This window comes from Salvelinus namaycush, chromosome 18, assembly GCF_016432855.1.
Source record: "Salvelinus namaycush isolate Seneca chromosome 18, SaNama_1.0, whole genome shotgun sequence".
Classification (NCBI taxonomy): domain Eukaryota; kingdom Metazoa; phylum Chordata; class Actinopteri; order Salmoniformes; family Salmonidae; genus Salvelinus; species Salvelinus namaycush.
Window position 1 is genome coordinate 33,144,301 of NC_052324.1, and position 19,293 is coordinate 33,163,593.

The 19,293-nt window shown below is 43.6% G+C and overlaps 1 pseudogene; it reads right to left on the reverse strand.

Moving 5' to 3' along the window:
• Window positions 1–740: 740 nt before the first annotated feature.
• Window positions 741–19,293, reverse strand: part of LOC120062918 — a 40,374-nt pseudogene continuing 21,821 nt past the window's right edge.

Genomic DNA, 19,293 nt, shown 5'->3' on the forward strand with positions numbered 1-19,293 from the left:
GCCGCTTTCCCACTCTGTATTGCTATAGAATTTTCACAAAAGCCTTACTATATATCATTCCCAAACATTCTAGACATTTATGAAAATGACCATATCTAAGTGCTTGTTTGTCAGAAAATGTAAAAAAAAAAAAAAAAGGTGTCATATGCCTCCCGGTGGCGCAGCGGTCTGAGGCACTGATTGGTGCTAGAGGAGTCACTACAGATCTGGGTTCGATCCCGGGCTGTGTTGCAGCCGCCCGAGACCGTGAGACCCATGAGGCGGCGCACAATTGGCCCAGCGTCGTCCGGGTAAGGGGAAGATTTGGCCGGCTGGGATGTCTTTGTCCCATCGCACTCTATCGACTCCTTGTGGCGGCCGGGCGCATGCACGCTGGCTTCTGTCGCCAGCTGTACGGGGTTTCCTCCAACACATTGGTGCGGCTGGCTTCCGGGTTAAGCGAGCAGTGTGTCAAAAAGCAGTGCGGCTTGGCAAGGTCGTGTTTCGGAGGACGTTTGGCTCTCGACCTTCACCCCTCCGAATTTGGGAGTTGCAGTGATGGGACAAGACTATAACTACCATTTGGATTTCACGAAAGGTGTCATTCTTCCTGGAGATGTATATGAACAGATTATAATAGGATTTCATGTAGCTAAAACGCTGTCAGTTCCACTTTAATCATAGCAGTAACAAACTCAGGTATAAAGTAGACAACAAAAAAAGTAAAATCATACTATGAGCCTGTTTATTATTTCCTCAGCTTTACTCCCTGTAGGATATAGAGGGCCACAGCTGGAGCTTGTCTCTAGCTCTTTGTGTTGCTCCTCTGGGCTTTCTTCTTTGGCTGGTGCACCTCGATCAGCTGGATGCTGCGACGCTTGATCTCCTCGCGGGACATGGAGCAGTCCTCCTCCTGACTGCGGAACTGGAATGTATCTGAGAGGGAGGAGAGGAGCAGGTGGAACCGGAGGTATTACACACAATAAGCAAACACCATTAGCCAAGCACTCAACAGCCATTATGGAAATGTACAGCAATGACTTCCTGCTGTTAATAATAAGATTTTGTTTACAATATACTGAAAAACCATGCATAACCATACACCCCCAAAAAAGCATACCTTCTGAGGTACTGTCATACACAGGGCTGCTGGCCCTCTTGTAGTTCCTGGGCTCCATCATGGTGCTCTGCTCCAGGAAGCTCCACACCTGAGGGGAGAGGGGAAGGGAGAGGGGTGAGATGACTGATGAGAGGGGTGAGATGACTGATGAGAGGGGTGAGATGACTGATGAGAGGGGTGAGATGACTGATGAGAGGGGTGAGATGACTGATGAGAGGGGTGAGATGACTGATGAGAGGGGTGAGATGACTGATGAGAGGGGTGAGATGACTGATGAGAGGGGTGAGATGATTGATGAGAGGGGTGAGATGATTGATGAGAGGGGTGAGATGACTGATGAGAGGGGTGAGATGATTGATGAGAGGGGTGAGATGACTGATGAGAGGGGTGAGATGACTGATGAGAGGGGTGAGATGACTGATGAGAGGGGTGAGATGATTGATGTGAGATGACTGATGAGAGGGGTGAGATGACTGATGAGAGGGGTGAGATGACTGATGAGAGGGGTGAGATGACTGATGAGAGGGGTGAGATGACTGATGAGAGGGGTGAGATGTGAGATGAAAGGGGTGAGGGGAGAGGAGTGAGATCAGAGGGGAGAGATTCAGGCTCAGAGAAAAGAGGTAGAGAGAGATGAGGGCTGAGGAAAGAAAGTAAACCAGTGTTTCACCTTCTCATGGTCAGCTGTGTTTTCCTCAGTCTTCTCTGAAGCTGTGGTCTGCAGTGTGGGCAGACGGGCGCCGATTTCCCTCAGCTTCTCTATTGCATCCAGACCCCCCAACTCCCTGGGAGAGTCCTACAACAAGACAGAGAAATTTGGTTTAGAATCCTCTCTATTCCTGATTAAGATCACCAAGGGCTGGCATGTATAATGAGAACTGTAGTGGTAAAGAACAGAGCCTCTGGCTGATAGATGACCAGGGTTTTGTTTTTCATGGTGACCAAGAAAGGGCCAGATGAGACTGAACTGTCCATCTACAACTTGATTGGGGTCCAACTGTGGTTAATTCAATTGATTGGACATGATTTGGAAAGGCACACATAAGGTCCCACAGGTGACAGTGCATGTCAGAGCAAAAACCAAGCCATGAGGTCGAAGGAATTGTCTGTAGAGCTCCGAGACAGGATTGTGTCGATGCACAGACTAGTCAGGATCAAGGGAAAGATGAACGGAGCAAAGTACAGAGAGATTTTTAATGAAAACCTGCTCCAGAGCACTCAGGATGAGCGGGGAAAAAGGATTTAATCCATTTTAGAATAAAGCTGTAACGTAACAAAATGTGGAACAAGTCAAGGGGTCTGAATACTTTCCCGAATGCACTGTATATAAAGAAAGGGATAAAATGGCTACCTTCACTTGCACGCAGCTCATCCTGAAGAACAGGTTGTTGACACCCTTCTCCACCCCATGCAGCACTGATTGGGCCTTTCCAAGCTTGTCCTTCCAATGGCTGCAACGCTCCTCTTCCTGCTCAAGCTCCGCCTGCATTTCCTCCTTCAGCTGCTCAAACCTTTAGATAAACAGGGTGAGTCTCAATTGTATTTCCTCTCTCCTCCACAAGTTCTGAGGCTCGAGATCTGAAGTCTCTTCAGATCTTTTCCTCTTTTTCCATGGATGACACAGGAGTACCACTCTTCTGTGTAGCTCTACTGTACCTGTCAGAGCTGGGCCCAGCGCTGAACTTGAGCTGGGCGTACTGGAGCTCCAAGGCAGCCAAGGTATCCATGCTCTGCCTGACCAGCTCCTCACACTGGGTCATTTGGTTGTGCAGCTGCTCCCTGATAGCCTTCTGAGAGACCAGCCGTGTTTCCAGCTCCTACACAGTGGACAGAGAAACAGGTGAAGAGGTGGACACATAGTCAGCTCAAAGAGACTTCCAAGCACCTGACTGCCATGTTGACAAGATGACCAACTCAAGTTCGGCAGCCCAGGAAGTCCACGTATATACAGTGGTACTTGGTGAGCAATTAGCCCTGACAAAGACCCAGTTTGGGGGAGAAACATTGTCCTGTTAAACACTTTTGAAGCCTTATACCAGTGTGGATTACATTTTTGTTCAGAGACTGTCAGGCAAGTTACCAGTCTTGGGGTTTGTTTCACTACCTTTGTTTTTTCTGTAACAAGTGATCACGTTTTCATATGTGTAGTTTCATGCTATCACATGTTGTCACGTTATCTCATTAACTTCACATAAGATCACGTGATCACATGAGAACGTGTTTTTGGAACACTTCACATGTTCACGTGAAATTCATGTGGTTTTCACGTAAGGTCTCAAACACATCAAACATCACATCAAAGTTTCCATGTGTTTAATACCATTCCAATTACTCTATTCCATTCAATTATTATGAGCCGTCCCCCCTCACTAGGCTCCTCTGACTGCAATATAACTCAACAAAATGAAACACCTACATCAATGTGTCACGGGACATAGTGCTGTTTGCAACAGTGGCTTACATAAAAAGGTAAGATGAATAATAGGTAATGCATTGCTTATTAGTGCTTATTAGATACTGCATATAATAGGGCTAAATGATCCAAGTGGGCCACCATACCTGCAGATCAGTGCAGCTGAGAGCTTCTCTCAGAGCATCAATATCCTCCACCAGTTTGAATATGGACTGGGGAGTAGTGGAGACAGGGGTGGTCTGCTGGGCTGCAGGAGGAGAACACAACACAGACACGCATCATTTCATCATCTCCCTGCTCTACATGGGAAATAAAATGTGAGCACATGAAAAATGGATATCGTTGTATGTACGCATATTGCCTTTTCTCATGAAAATGATGTATGATTCAGAATATTATTGCCTTCAAGCTAGAGTACTATCTGGACATGGGTGATCTGATGCGTAGTATTCACTGTATTTATTTGAATACATAAGTGTCTGTGGTGAAAGATCCCCTGTCATAGTACCTCTGATATGAGCTGTCTCTTCAGCCAGTCCCTCTCTGATAGTCCCTCTTCGAACCTGCAAAACAACAACGCTCATTGACTGCAATAGACATCCTTCTTGACCAGAGATGGGCAACTGGCGGCCTGTGGGGCACCCCTCTTTTGTAAGCCTGTGGATCAATTCCGATTTTTATTTATTTATTTAATTGTTTTACTCTCGGGGTCTCAACTTACTGTTGAGAGTTAGAATAGTATAATACACAAGTTACAATTTCGAAAATTGGTTGTGCATCAGCAGTTTTTCTCATCATGTCAGTCACTGACAGTCACTCAAGTAGCCCATGTCAGCTAACATTTTTTAGTTTGGTAAGTTAGTCTAGCTGCCAGTAGTAATCATGGTCGAATTCTTGACCGGGGGACTCCATTGATTTTGTTAGCCACTCACTCAGATATTATATTAAAAACTGCTACTTTTTCTCTCCGCCCCATGGCAAAATGTGTAGAAATGAATGATAAAATTGCAAAATCTTCTCACATGGCAAAATGTGTAGAATTGCAGGAAATTAGCTCTAAAACATTTTTTTTTCTCTCCGCTGTCAAGTGCGGGCAGCAAACAATAAATTCTTGCAAGGTATCCCCAACAAAATGTTGCTTAGGGCCGGCTCAGACTGCATGTGTGGGTATGCAGACCCGTGAGTCACTGTGGCCCCTCATGATGAGTTCAGATTTTTTGTGGCACCATCATAGTTGCCCATTCCAGCTCTTGACTAGTGTGTTCTTTCACTTTAAATATTCCCTTTCAATCGCTCTTTCTTTTTCTAGCTTTCTGTTGCCCACAGGTCCCTCCCTCCCTCTTGTTCTCTCTCTCCCCCACAGGTCCATCCCTCTGTCTCCCTCTCCCTTTTTCTTTCCCTCTGTCTCTTTCTCACTCTCTGTTCCCCATCCCTCTCGCTCTCTCTTTCTCCCTCTCTCTCACCCTCTCTGTTCCCCACAGGCCCATCCCTCTCCCTACCTCCCTCCCTCTTGCTCTCCCTCCCTCCCTCTCTTTCTCGCTCTCTGTTCCCCACAGCTCCATCCCTCTCTCTCCCTCTCTGTTCCCCACAGGTCCAGCCCGCTCTCTCTCCCTCCATCTCTTTCTCTCTCACCTGCTCTTTCAACTTCTGAGCTCCTTTGCTGCTTCGTCGCTCTCCCTCCCTCTCTCTCTCCAGCCGACCCTCCACCTCCTTCTCTTTCACTCCCCTCCTTTCACTCAACTCCTTCTCCATCATCCTGCGTTCCACCATTAGCTGCCTCTCCATCTGAACCAGCTGACTCGAGGCGAAAGACAGACAGACATACACACATCCTACTAATGTAGTGTGAAAAGACATGCACACATCCTGGCCGGTATTCAAACGAGCCTTACCTTTTTTCTCTTATTTTTTCCCAATCATACAAAGACATGTAACCGAAGGTAATGTTATGTTATTCAAATGTAAACATCCCAAAATAGACAAGTGGGGGCTAAAAGTTACTGGATCCCCAATTTGCCTTACCTTAGTGCAGTCCACAGCAGCCACTGCGGTGTGAGACATGTGGGCCACCTTTCCCAGCTCTGTCTGCCCGCTGACCACTGAGTTCTGCAGCTGATCCAGAGCCATGGGCATCTCACGCACCTCCTGAACCAGGAACAAACAACCCAACCCCAGGTTACATTGGAGCTAGATTTGTCAGCGTCCCAAATGGCACCTATTCCCTACATTGTGCACCAGAGCCATATATTTAGAATGTTGAATATTGTTCTAATTCTAGACATTCAGTTGTAGCGTTGTTTAAATATTCCATATGTAATGTTAATGGGGCGCTAACATGGCTGCCATAGAACGTTGAAGTGTCATGTAAATGCGTCATAATCCAAAAAACGCATTGGCCCAATGCTCTGTAGTGCACTACTTTTGGCCATGGCCCATAAGGCTTTTGTCAAGAGCAGTGCACTGTATAGGAAATAGGATGCCATTTGAGCCACTTTGCCAGTCCTACCTAGTCACACTGGTCTGTTGATCGGGATTACACTGACTGGAGAATATCTCCCAAGGGAGACTTGAATTCAATGTTAACAATTTTATTTAATTCAATGTCCACAAAGAAAGGCTGATATTTGTGAATGTGATAGTGTTACAGACCTGATGTAGGTGGTCACAGACTCGCAGGTAGGTTTTTTGGATCCTCTCAGCCTCTGTGATTTTGATGGTCATCTTTTCTAGACTGTTCTCCAGCTCTCTCACACGCTGCCATGGAAGATGGAAATGTCAACAATAAAAAAACATCAAGCCAATTACTGTGCAGCGTAAATGCTTGGATCCTAGACATCATTCACGTGGGTATCATAACAAGTCATGGTCACTCAATGTCAACTTGCACAAGGTCATTCACACACCAACTCCAGTGCCTCTCCTCTTTCTAAAGATTTAATGAAATTGTCCTGTATATATGGAGTGTGGAAATACTATTTTTGTTGTCTCTTGGTACATATAACTTATTTTATTTTTTGTTGTCTATTACTGTTCTGTACTTTGTCATGTACAGTTGAAGTTGTAAGTTTACATACACCTTAACCAAATACATTTAAACTCATTATTTCACAATTCCTGACATTTGATCCTGGTAAAAATTCCCTGTCTTAGGTCAGTTAGGATCACCACTTTATTTTAAGAATGTGAAAGGTCAGAATAATAATAGAGAATTATTTATTTCAGCTTTTATTTCTTTCATCACATTCCCAATGGGTCAGAAGTTTACATACACTCAATTAGTATTTGGTAGCATTGCCTTTAAATTGTTTAACTTGGGTCAAACGTTTCGGGTAGCCTTCCACACGCTTCCCACAATAAGTTGGGTGAGTTTTGGCCCATTCCTCTTGACAGAGCTGGTGTAACTGAGTCAGGTTTGTAGGCCTCCTTGCTTGCACATGCTTTTTCAGTTCTGCCCACACATTTTCTATGGGACTGAGGTCAGGGCTTAGTGATGGCCACACCAATACCTTGACTTGTTGTTCTTAAGCCATTTTGCCACAACATTGGAAGTATGCTTGGGGTGATCGTCCATTTGGAAGACCCATTTGCGACCAAGCTTTAACTTCCTGACTGATGTCTTGAGATGTTGCTTCAATATATCCACATCATTTTTCTTCCTCATGATGCCGTCTATTTTGTGAAGTGCATCAGTCCCTCCTGCAGCAAAGCACCCCCACAACATGATGCTGCCACCCCCGTGCTTTACGGTTGGGACGGTGTTCTTCGGCTTGAAAGCCTCCCCCTTTTTCCTCCAAACATAACGATTGTCATTATGGCCAAACAGTTATATTTTTGTTTCATCAGACCAGAGGACATTTCTCCAAAAAGTACAATCTTTGTTCCCATGTGTAGTTGCAAACCGTAGTCTGGCCTTTTTATGGCAGTTTTGGAGCAGTGGCTTCTTCCTTGCTGAGCGGCCTTTCAAGTTATGTCGATATAGGACTCGTTTTACTGTGGATATTGATACTTTTGTACCTGTTTCCTTCAGCATCTTCACAAGGTCCTTTGCTGTTGTTCTGGGATTGATTTGCACTTTTCGCACCAAAGTACGTTCATCTCTAGGAGACAGAACACGTCTCCTTCCTGAGCGGTATGACGGCTGCGTGGTCCCATGGTGTTTATACTTGCGTACTATTGTTTGTACAGGCGTGGTACCTTCAGGCATTTGGAAATTGCTCCCAAGGATGAACCAGACTTGTGGAGGTCTATTTTTTCTGAGGTTTTGGCAGATTTTTTTCGATTTTCCCATGTTGTCAAGCAAAGAGTCACTGAGTTTGAAGGTATGCCTTGAAAAACATCCACAGGTACACCTCCAATTGACTCAAATTATGTCAATTAGCTTATCAGAAGCTTCTAAAGAAACATAATTTTCTGGAATTCTCCAAGCTGTTTAAAGGCACAGTCAACTTAGTGTATGTAAACTTCTGACCCACTGGAATTGTGATACTGTGAATTATAAGTGAAATAATCTGTCTATAAACAATTGTTGGAAAAATTGCTTGCGTCATGCACAAAGTAGATGTCCTAAACGACTTTCCAAAACTATAGTTTGTTAACAAGAAATTTGTGGAGTGGTTGAAAAAATGAGTTTTAATGATTCCAACCTAAGTGTATGCAAACTTCCGACTTCAACTGTATTTGTACGTTTTATGTGGACCCCAGGAAGAGTAGCTACCGCATGCGCAGCAGCTAATGGGGATCCTAATAAACTAAACTGAACAGTAAGAACTGTGTGAGTGGTGCTGTCCATGGTGCTAAACCTTGACATTTGCTTTCTTCTACGTTTTTGGGGACAATTGAGTCTGTCAAATGACACCCTTTCCACTATATAGTGTCACCTGGTCGTAGTGCTGCTCGTCTCCATCCGCATTGGAGTCCAGCTCCAGGGCTTTCATGGCCTGCTCCATCTCCAGCAGCTGAGACCCCTTGGCCCTCACGGAACACTGCAACCCGTTGTGCTGCTCTATCAGAGTACACCGCCTACGCTTCTCCCGCTCCACAATGCTCTACGCACAGAGATATGCAAGCATATTATGTACAAGCCGGCATATACAACTGGGCTCTTCCAAAAATGTAATGCCTTCATACAAAGCTAATATTGTCTACGCACGCACGGGTCATTACAAGCTTGCCACCTCTCTCTCTCTGCCTGATTTGAAGTTAAACTGAACAAAAATATAAACACAACATGCAAAAATATTACAGTTACAGTTCATATCAGGAATTCAGTCAATATAAACACATTCATTAGGCCCTAATCTATGGATTTCACATGACTGGGAATACAAATACGCATCTGTTGGTCACAGATATCTTTTTTTTTTTAAGTAGGGCGTGGATCAGAAAACCAGTCAGTATCTACCACCATTTGCCTCATGCAGCGCAACACATCTCCTTTCCATAGAGTTGATCAGGCTGTTGATTGTGGCCTGTAGAATGCTGTCCCACTCCTCTTTAATGGCTGTGCGAAGTTGCTGGATATTGGCGGGAACTGGAACATGCTGTCGTACACATCGACCCAGAGCATCCCAAACTTGCTCAATGGGTGACATGTCTGGTGAGTATGCAGGTCATGGAATAACTGGGATATTTTCAGTTCCTGGAATTGTGTAAAGATCCTTGCGACATAAGGCTGTGCATTATCATGCTGAAACATGAAGTGATGGCGGCGGATGAATGGCACGACAATGGGCCTTAGGATCTCGTCACGGTATCTGTGCATTAAAATTGCCATCGTTAAAACGCAACTGTGTTCGCTGTCCTTAGTTTATGTCTGCCCATACCATAATCCCATCGCCACCATGTGGCACTCTGTTCACAACGTTGACATCAGCAAACCGCTCGCCTACACGATGCCATACACGCTCTCTGCCCGGTACAGTTGAAACAGGAATTCCTCCATGAAGATCACACTTCTCCAGCGTGCCAGTGGCCATCGAAGGTGAGCATTTGCCCAATGAAGTCGGTTACGACACCAAACTGCAGTCAGGTCAAGAACCTGGTGAGGACGACGAGCACGCAGAAGAGCTTCCCTGAGACGTTTCTGACAGTTTTGTGCAGAAAATAATCAGTTGTGCAAAACCACCGTTTCATCAGCAGTCTGGGTAGTTTGTCTCAGATGATACCGCAGGTGAAGAAGCCAGATGTGGAGGTCCTGAGCTGGCATTGTTACATGTGGTCTGTGGTTGTGAGGCTATTGGGCTTACTGCCAAATTCTCTAAAATGACATTGGAGATGGCTTATAGTAGGGAAATGAACATTACATTCTCTGGCAACAGCTCTGGTGGACATTCCAGCAGTCAGCATGCCAATTGCACACTCCATAAAAATTTGAGACATCTGTGGCTTTGTGTTGTGACAAAACTGCACATTTTAGAGTGGCCGTTTTATTGTACCCAGCACAAGGTGTACCAGTGTAATGATCATGCTGTTTAATCAGCTTCTTGATATGCCACACCTGTCAGGTGGGTGGATTATATTTGCAAAGGAGAAATGCTTACTAATAGGGATGTAAACAAATGTGTGCCAAAAAATATATATTTGAGAGAAATAAGCTTTTTGTGCTTATGGAACATTTCTGGGATCTTTTATTTCAGCTCATGGGTCCAAAACTTTACATGTTGTGTTTATATTTTTGTTCAGTGTATATGTACCTCCATTGACAGTCCTGGCTTGGGCAGTGACCTGCTCAGGGTCCTTCCACCTCGTGGGGCTTTCTGATCATTCTCTAAAATCTCATTGACAGCACTGTACTCTGCCTGGGCCTGCCGCTCTGAACATCATATACAGGGAACAGAAGTCAATGAGAGAGAGGTGATGAATAAAATAATTGCAATCTATAGAGCATTTGATTGGCAGTAGAGGATGCCTGGTTATTCTTTAAAAGTGCCTTCCTCACCATCTTAAATAAGCATGCACCATTCAAAAATGTAGAACCAGGAACAGATATAGACCTTGGTTCTCTCCAGACCTGACTGCTCTTGACCAGCACAAAAACATCCTGTGGCATTCTGCATTAGCATCGAATAGCCCCCGTGATATGCAACTTTTCGGGGAAATTAGGAACAAATATACGCAGGCAGTTAGGAAAGCTAAGGCTAGCTTTTTCAAGCAGAAATTTGCATCCTGTAGCACAAACTCCAAAAAAGTTCTGGGACACTGAAGTCCATGGAGAATAAGAGCACCTCCTCCCAGCTGCCCACTGCACTGAGGCTAGGAAACACTGTCTCCACCGATAAATCCACTATAATTGAGAATTTCAAGAAGCATTTTTCTACGGCTGGCCATGCTTTCCACCTGGCTACCCCTACCCAGATCAACAGCCCTCCACCCTCCACAGCAACTCGCCCAAGCCTCCCCCATTTCTCATTCACCCAAATCCAGATAGCTGATGTTCTGAAAGAGCTGCAAAATCTGGACCCCTACAAATCAGCCGGGCTAGACAATCTGGACCCTATCTTTCTAAAATGATCTGCCGAAATTGTTGCAACTCCTATTACCAGCCTGTTCAACCTCTTTCGTATCATCTGAGATTCCCATTGATTGGAAAGCTGCCGCGGTCATCCCCCTCTTCAAAGGGGGAGACACTCTAGACCCAAACTGCTACAGAACTATATCTATCCTACCCTGCCTTTCTAAGGTCTTCGAAAGCCAAGTTAACAAACAGATTACCGACCATTTCGAATCCCACCGTACCTTCTCCGCTATGCAATCTGGTTTCAGAGCTGGTCATGGGTGCACCTCAGCCACGCTCAAGGTCCTAAACGATATCATAACCGCCATTGATAAGAGACATTACTGTGCAGCCGTATTCATAGACCTGGCCAAGGCTTTCGACTGTCAATCACCACATTCTTATCGGCAGACTCAACAGCCTTGGTTTCTCAAATGATTGCCTCGCCTGGTTCACCAACTACTTCTCTGATAGAGTTCAGTGAGTCAAATCGGAGGGCCTGTTGTCCGGACCACTTGCCACAGGGTTCAATTCTCGGGCCGACTCTCTTCTCTGTATACATCAATGATGACACTCTTGCTGCTGGTGATTCTCTGATCCACCTCTACGCAGACGACACCATTCTGTATACCTCTGGCCCTTCTTTGGACACTGTGTTAACTAACCTCCAGATGAGCTTCAATGCCATACATCTCTCCTTCTGTGACCTCCAACTGCTCAAAAATGCAAGTAAAACTAAATGCATGCTCTTCAACCGATCGCTGCCCGCCCGTCCAGCATCACTACTCTGGACGGATCTGACTTAGATTATGTAGACAACTACAAATACCTAGGTGTCTGGTTAGACTGGAAATCTCCTTCGACTCATATTAAGCATCTCCAATCCAAAATTACATCTAGAATCGGCTTCCTATTTCGCAACAAAGCATCCTTCACTCATGCTGCCAAACATACACTCGTAAAACTGACCATCCTACCGATCCTCGACTTCAGCAATGTCATTTACAAAATAGCCTCCAACACTCTACTCAACAAATTGGATGCAGTCTATCACAGTGCCATCCGTTTTGTCACCAAAGCCCCATATACTACCCACCACTGCGACCAGTACACTCTCGTTGGCTGGCTCTTGCTTCATACTCGTCGCCAAACCCACTGGCTCCAGGTCATCTACAAGTCTCTGCTAGGTAAAGCCCCGCCTTATCTCAGCTCACTGGTCACCATAGCAGCACCCACCCGTAGCACATGCACCAGCAGGTATATCTCACTGGTCACCCCCAAAGCCAATTCTTCCTTTGGCCGCCTTTCCTTCCAGGTCTCTGCTGCCAATGACTGGAACGAACTGCAAAAATCACTGAAGCTGGAGACTCATATCTCCCTCACTAGCTTTAAGCACCAGCTGTCAGAGCAGCTCAAAGATCACTGCACCTGTACATAGCCCATCTGTAAATAGCCCATCCAACTACCTCATCCCCATTCTGTATTTATTTATCTTGCTCCTTTGCACCCTAGTATCTCTACTTGCACATTCATCTTCTACACATCTACCATTCCAGTGTTTAATTGCTATATTGTTAATACTTCTCCACCATGGCCTATTTATTGCCTTACCTCCCTTATCCTACCTCATTTGCACATGCTGTATATAGACTTTTTCTACTGTATTATTGACTGTATGTTTGTTTATTCCTTGTGTAACTCTGTGTTGTTGTATGTGTCCAACTGCTTTGCTTTATCTTGGCCAGGTCAAAGTTGCAAATGGGAACTTGTTCTCAACTAGCCTACCTGGTTAAATAAAGGTTAAATAAAAAAAATAGTAAATTTTATGTAGCCTGTCATATATTTAGCAATAAGAGTATTTTAAGAATAATTTATTCAACTTTTATAGCGCTATTCATTACATAAAGAATATCAAAGCACTTTAAAGCAACACTAAAAAGACAAGCAATTTAGAAAACATAATTCATGAGATGGATGGTCATAACAGAACAGCTCAAAGACCGGCAGATGGTGATATTGAGTCGTTTTCATCTGCGTCCAAACGCATCGCATCGTATGCAGCATGAAAAAAACACATACACTATATCATCCGTGGACCGGTTCGTACATAAAACATTCTCTATACAGTCAGTAAAGACGTTGACTTCCTCTTTAAGTCAATTTAATGGCGAGATGGCGAGGGAAAAAACGGAAATATGTGTACTTTCTTTATGAAACCATTTTTCCCACCACCATGCTAAAGTAGCTCATGCCTAGGAACGCTTGTCCCATGTTGCGTTCAGCCAATACAGTTGCAGCAGTCTGTTGTTTACTCCTGGCTGAATGCAAGGGTGCAAGTCATCAGGAAGTAGCATTAGCATTGTTGTGGAAAATTGTGTTTTTCTAAAGAAAGTATTGCTATTTTCCCGCCATTAAATCTAGTTATGGATGAAAAACGATGCTTTTGCAGCATGTATGGAGGCTTTTGGTATGAACCGGTCCACGGGGATACGATTGTATTGCCGGCTGCATTATTTAGGCTAATGAGACCGTCGGAAAGTTCATGAGTTGTGATCATGCAACATCGGAAGTTGGTCAAAGGGGGAGCGCAATGGTCTCTGGAGCAAGTCGGGGGCAGGCAGCCATTAAGGTGCCTCGTCGTCTGTTTGGCGTCTCCATATAGTAGGACTGATGGAAGTTTGAGCTCAGCAACGGCAGTTCATGGACTCCGTTGTAGGTGTAACAAACTAGCTAGGCTTCACTACTACCAAAATTAAGCACACACTTGGGTGGGGCTACGCCAAAAAGCACGGCACATTTCATTAACAATTCAATAGTAGCCTTGTTACTTAGTCCTTACTACAGTGAATACATCAGCCGTCTTGCTTTCGGGCTTTTCTCCATCCTAAACCTCCGGACAGATGGCTGGCATTCAAATGAAAACAATTGCCAGCTAACACATTAGCTAGCTTGCCAACTTCAGTTTTGAAACTCCATGGTGGATTCTGATATTAATTCGCTATATATGTAGATTTTTAAAACAATGTTTGCGGAGGAAAAATGCCCAAAATGTATTAGTTATAGAAATATTTACAAAATGTACAGGAGCTCTTTGCCGATGCGACCTCATGGAAAACACGGAATCAATAATTGTGTCAAGGTGTGGCTTCGATATCTATCTAGGCAGTGGTTTAGAACTTCACTTAGTTATCTTTTGAATGTTTACACTAAACGTGCATGTATTATCCCTCGGAAATAGGTCTACCCGTGGACAAATAACTTTTACCTAATTGTTGTATGCGGAGTCGCTGTTCTTGCAGAGTCAGCATCGTTGGCTGCTCTGTATCCGCTGACTGCATACTGCCCTGTCTTTTGCTGTACGACATTTGTGTTTTATCGTCGCTTTTCAATAGGTTTCTGCCACGCGTATGACAATATCCTGTAGTGATCTATATCATTCTATTGAGATGTCATAATAAAACATAAATACGTGTTTGATAACAGGCACGTGAGGCAGCCACATTAGGTGCGTTCGTAAATTCACTATCTACTCCGATTTCAGAGCACTCTCGTCTGAGTGCCAGGGCGCAGAATAACTAATGCATTTACAAACGCGCAGTAAACGTGGGCAAAAAAAACGTAATTCAATTGTTGCCAGCAACACATTTACAGTCGCTCTAGATAACATGAAAACATCCAAACCAGCTCTGCTAGGGCGAGGAAAATGGTCAGTGAGGTGTTCTCGCATTTGTGTCTGGAAGTAGCTAGTAGCCAACGTTTCGATAGTTTGGGTGCTACACTGCCATTGTGAGGTCAGAACGCTCTGATCAACCTGCCGAACGCTTCGAATTTACGAACAGACAATCTGACAACACTTTGAATTTACGAACAACCCAAAAACCACTCTGACACACTGGAAACAATTTACGAAAGTACACTTATTCATTTGTGTCATTGGAGGACGATTTGGGGCAGCCCAATGGGTCTCGAGCTAAAAAAGTTGAAGAACCCCTGGGCTAATGTAATGTAAACAGTAGCTCTGGTTTAGATCTCTGGACGGAGTTGAGTTTACAAAGCTATGTAAACTGTATCATCAAATGCTATGCTATTATTGATTAACATAAATCAGTGCAATTTATTATATATATTTTTTTATTAACCTTCTAGGCAAGTAAGTTTAGAACACATTCTTATTTACAATGAGGCCTAACCCCAACGACGCTGGGCCAATTGTGGACCACCCTATGTGACTCCCAATCACGGCCGGTTGTGATACAGCCTGGAATCGAAACAAGGTCTGTAGTGACGCCTCTAGCAGTGAGATGCAGTGCCTTAGACATCTACGCCACTCGGGAGCCCTAATTTCCTTAGTAACCAGTTAATAATAGCAATAAGGTACCTCAGGGGTTAGTGGTATATGGTCAATATACCACGGCTAATGGCTGTATCCAGGCACTCCGTGTTGCGTCGTACATAAGAACAGCCATTAGCCGTGGTATATTGGCCACAAACCACACCTCCTTGGGCCTTATTGCTTAATTATAAACCAGGTGGTTTGAGCACTTAATGCCTGACTGGTTCCCTGGTTCTGATAAAACCAAGATTGAACTCTTTGGCTTGAATGCCAAGCCTCACATCTGGAGGAAACCAGGCACCATCTCTACTGTGATGCATGGTGGTGGCAGCATCATGCTGTGGAGATGTTTTACAGCTGCAGGGACTGGGAGACTAGTCAGGATTGAGGCAAAGCAAAGTAGAGAGATCCTTGATGAAAACCTGCTCCAGAGCGCTCAGGACCTCAGGCTGGGGCGAAGGTTCACCTTCCAACAGGACAACGCAGGAGTGGCTTCGGGACAAGTCTCTGAATGTCCTTGAGTGGCCCAGCCAGAGCCCAGACTTGAACCCAAACGAACATCTCTGGAGACATAAAAATAGCTGTGCAGCAGCACTCCCCATCTAACCTGACAGAGCATGAGAGGCTCCCCAAATACAGGTGTGCCAAGCTTGTAGCGTAATACCCAAGAAGACTCAATACTGTAATCGCTGCCAAAGGTGCTTCAACAAAGTACTGAGTAAAGGGTCTGAATACCTATGTGTTTTATAAATTAGCAAAAATGTCTAAACCTGTTTTGGCTTTGTCATTATGGGGTATTGTGTGTAGATTGATGAGGGGAGAAAAAACAATTGCATCCATTTTATAATAAGCCTGTAAGGTAACAAAATGTGGGAAAAGTCAAGGGGTCTGAATACTTTCGGATGGCACTGTATGAAGACTGTTTAGTGACAAAAATAAGGGGTTACAGGCATAGAAAACTTTTTCCATTTTTTTTGGACATCTTTCTAATACTGTATATCTCTCAGATATAGGACAGACACTTCAGAACAAACTTCCTTTTCATTTTTTGGGGTACTATCTGTTCCATGTAGTGAATCTGTTATTCAATGTGTTTATATGGGCTAATAGCAGTAAGGCCCACAATTATTTGTTTATATATATTTTTTTATACTTCCAGGCGTCTTATAATTCCAAATCGAATAGCTAAATGATGGTATGACCTCATTAAAACAATTCCATATAGCTTAGTACAACCTCCCTTAGACTGGGCTTAGACTCTTATGGGTTAAATCATCAGTTTTCAAATCATAAAGGACAAAACCATAGTGTTTGCAAAATCATATCAAAGTATGAACTATTTTCTGCTACTCTTCCACCTTTTATTCTTAGTAGTGTACTACAGATGTTCCATAACCCTGACTAAAACGTTCTACTCTGCTAAGGAAAAGTAATCTAAAGAAAGGGAAGGAGAAAAAAAATACAACTACCGTTAGGTATCACACACAAATCCCTGATAATATGGCACTCAACAGTGTCCTTTCTAACAATGTAAATAACAATACATATTCTACATAATTAAAGTAATACATTCACTGTAAAACAACAATACCATGTATAATGTTAATACTAGAAGAATGATAAGATTGTTTTGCAACCCAATCTAATAAGATTTAATATTTCCTTTATCATAGTTGCCCCCAGGTCAGGCTTCCAGCTCCATTAATAAATTATTGGTACTGGCTACAATCAATCACTATCAATCGATGAATCAGAAAGGAGCTGTTCTGTTACCACCATGAATGTGAAAGACACACATGGCAGCAAAAAACATTGCATTGTAAAACATCTCTTCATATAGTTTCATGTAACCAAAAGTATTATGAATGAAATGTAAATGTTATGACCTTGATCATAATACAACCTAACCTTAACATAACAGCTGAAAAATGATAAACATCCTAACATAATAATAATAATGTCTAGACTGGCATTGAGGACCACTGTCAACCGGACAGAGAAACAGTACATCATGAATATGATGGATGTTATGCATCATCAACACTGTCTGAGCGGTTTGGTGGTCGTTTGGTTTGGTGATGTCGGACCCTGATCTGAATCTCTTCATCCTGCGATAGGAAGATGGAGAGAACATGAAACAGAATGAAAAGAGGTGAGTAGTTGTAGGAGATTAAACAAGGAAAACAATGTTTTTGTAAAACTGATCTCTTGACTTTATTTTTTTCTTCTTGAGAATTCCATGGTTCTTTGTTTATTTAGTAGTTAGCATAACTTTAGTAAAGGTAATACTGGATCCTGCTTCAGTGGGTCTACGTGTGCATTCCGAATGGGAATAGGGGACCAATTGGAACTCAAACTTGTACATACTGTGTCAGACTCTGCAGTCTCCTCCCCCTCTGTGTGTTCCACTCCACTGTTGGGATTAGACATGTCAAAGTCAGAGAGAGCACTTTCTCTGGCCTCCTCATCATAGTCCGTCTGGTAATCATCATAGTCCATCTGGTAATCGTCTGATAACTCTGAGGGACGGAGAGCGAAAAACACAGGAATCAGAAAGGTACATTAGGTGTGTGTGTGTCCGTCCCTCTCACCAGGACTGGTTTGACAGGCTCAATTCGAGAGACAATCTCTGCCAGGTCAGTGAAGGAGGCATTGGGACATGTGACCACCTGAGAGACACACAGACCGAGGATCACAAAAGGCAGTCAATAATAGCCTGGTCTCAAATCTGTTTCTGCCATCTTACCAACTCCTTGTCACGGCAAACAATTGGCATGACAATTCAATAGGGAATTGGCAAGAGAGCAGAAACAGGCTGGGACCTAGGCTAAGTCAAAGAAGTCCAAAGGAACATTTATTGGCGACTATAAATTAGCAACGATTATAGTGATATGGTGGTTGCAGCCCTGTTCCACTTCTTTATGTTAATGTATTAATATGTGTAAATACAGCCTGTTTATTCATGCAAATTAGGTACATATAATTTTCTTTATTTTAACCCACAATATTTAAAAAAAATACCTGATACAATAAGACAATTTATATGTGAGTGGATTCTAAGAAAAAAAGTGAAATTTGACAAATGTAATACCTGAATTCCCACCAAAATCCCTGAACTCCATTCATTATTTGTCTGTGCCAACACAATGTTTGTCAATACCTGATGGATTATAAAAATTCAAAAAGTTTGGAGAATCTACATCCATTGTCCAACTGTTGCATTTATTAGAATTGTTTTCAAAATCTTTTAACAATTTTGATGACCGTTGCTACTGTAAATGAGAAAACTGCTACACTCCAGTTCATAACAGGTTCCTAACAGCGAGTGTTGGAAGCAATCAGTCAGAAATGACAGTAAAAACCATATCAAAACAACATGAGCCAGAGGTGCGCAAGGGTCGGAGTAAGGGTTGGAAAAGCTGGTGCAACACATCTGAAATAGAAACTAGATGTGGTGCAGTTAGGAAGCTGTCTGTGTAACTTGCTAACTCACATTGCAGCTCTTGGTCTTGTGAAATTCCTCTTGATGTCTGTCTTTCATCATCTTATCCACAACTCCACATGTCAAACATTGTCTTATCGTGCTGGTAGCCCACCTCCTGAGACAGAGACAGAGAAAGGGGGATTAGGTGAGATCATGATGACACAGCTAAGGTGTCTATGTCCCAAATGGCACCCTATTCTCTACATAGTGCACTACTTTATGGGCTCTGGTCAAAAGCAGTGCACTATATAGGGAATAGGGTGCCATTTGGGATGCCGCCAGTGAGAAACAGGGCTAATCACAGCGATCTCGTCGAACTTGCCAATCTCCAAGGTGCCATAGTGATCGATGGGCGGCCGGATGCACTCGCAGTACTCGCTGTCTTTAACCAACTCCAGCTGACGAACGCAGCAGACATAGGCCAACCTGGTCTGGATCTCAGCCATGTTCAGGATCTTTATAGTGAATTAGA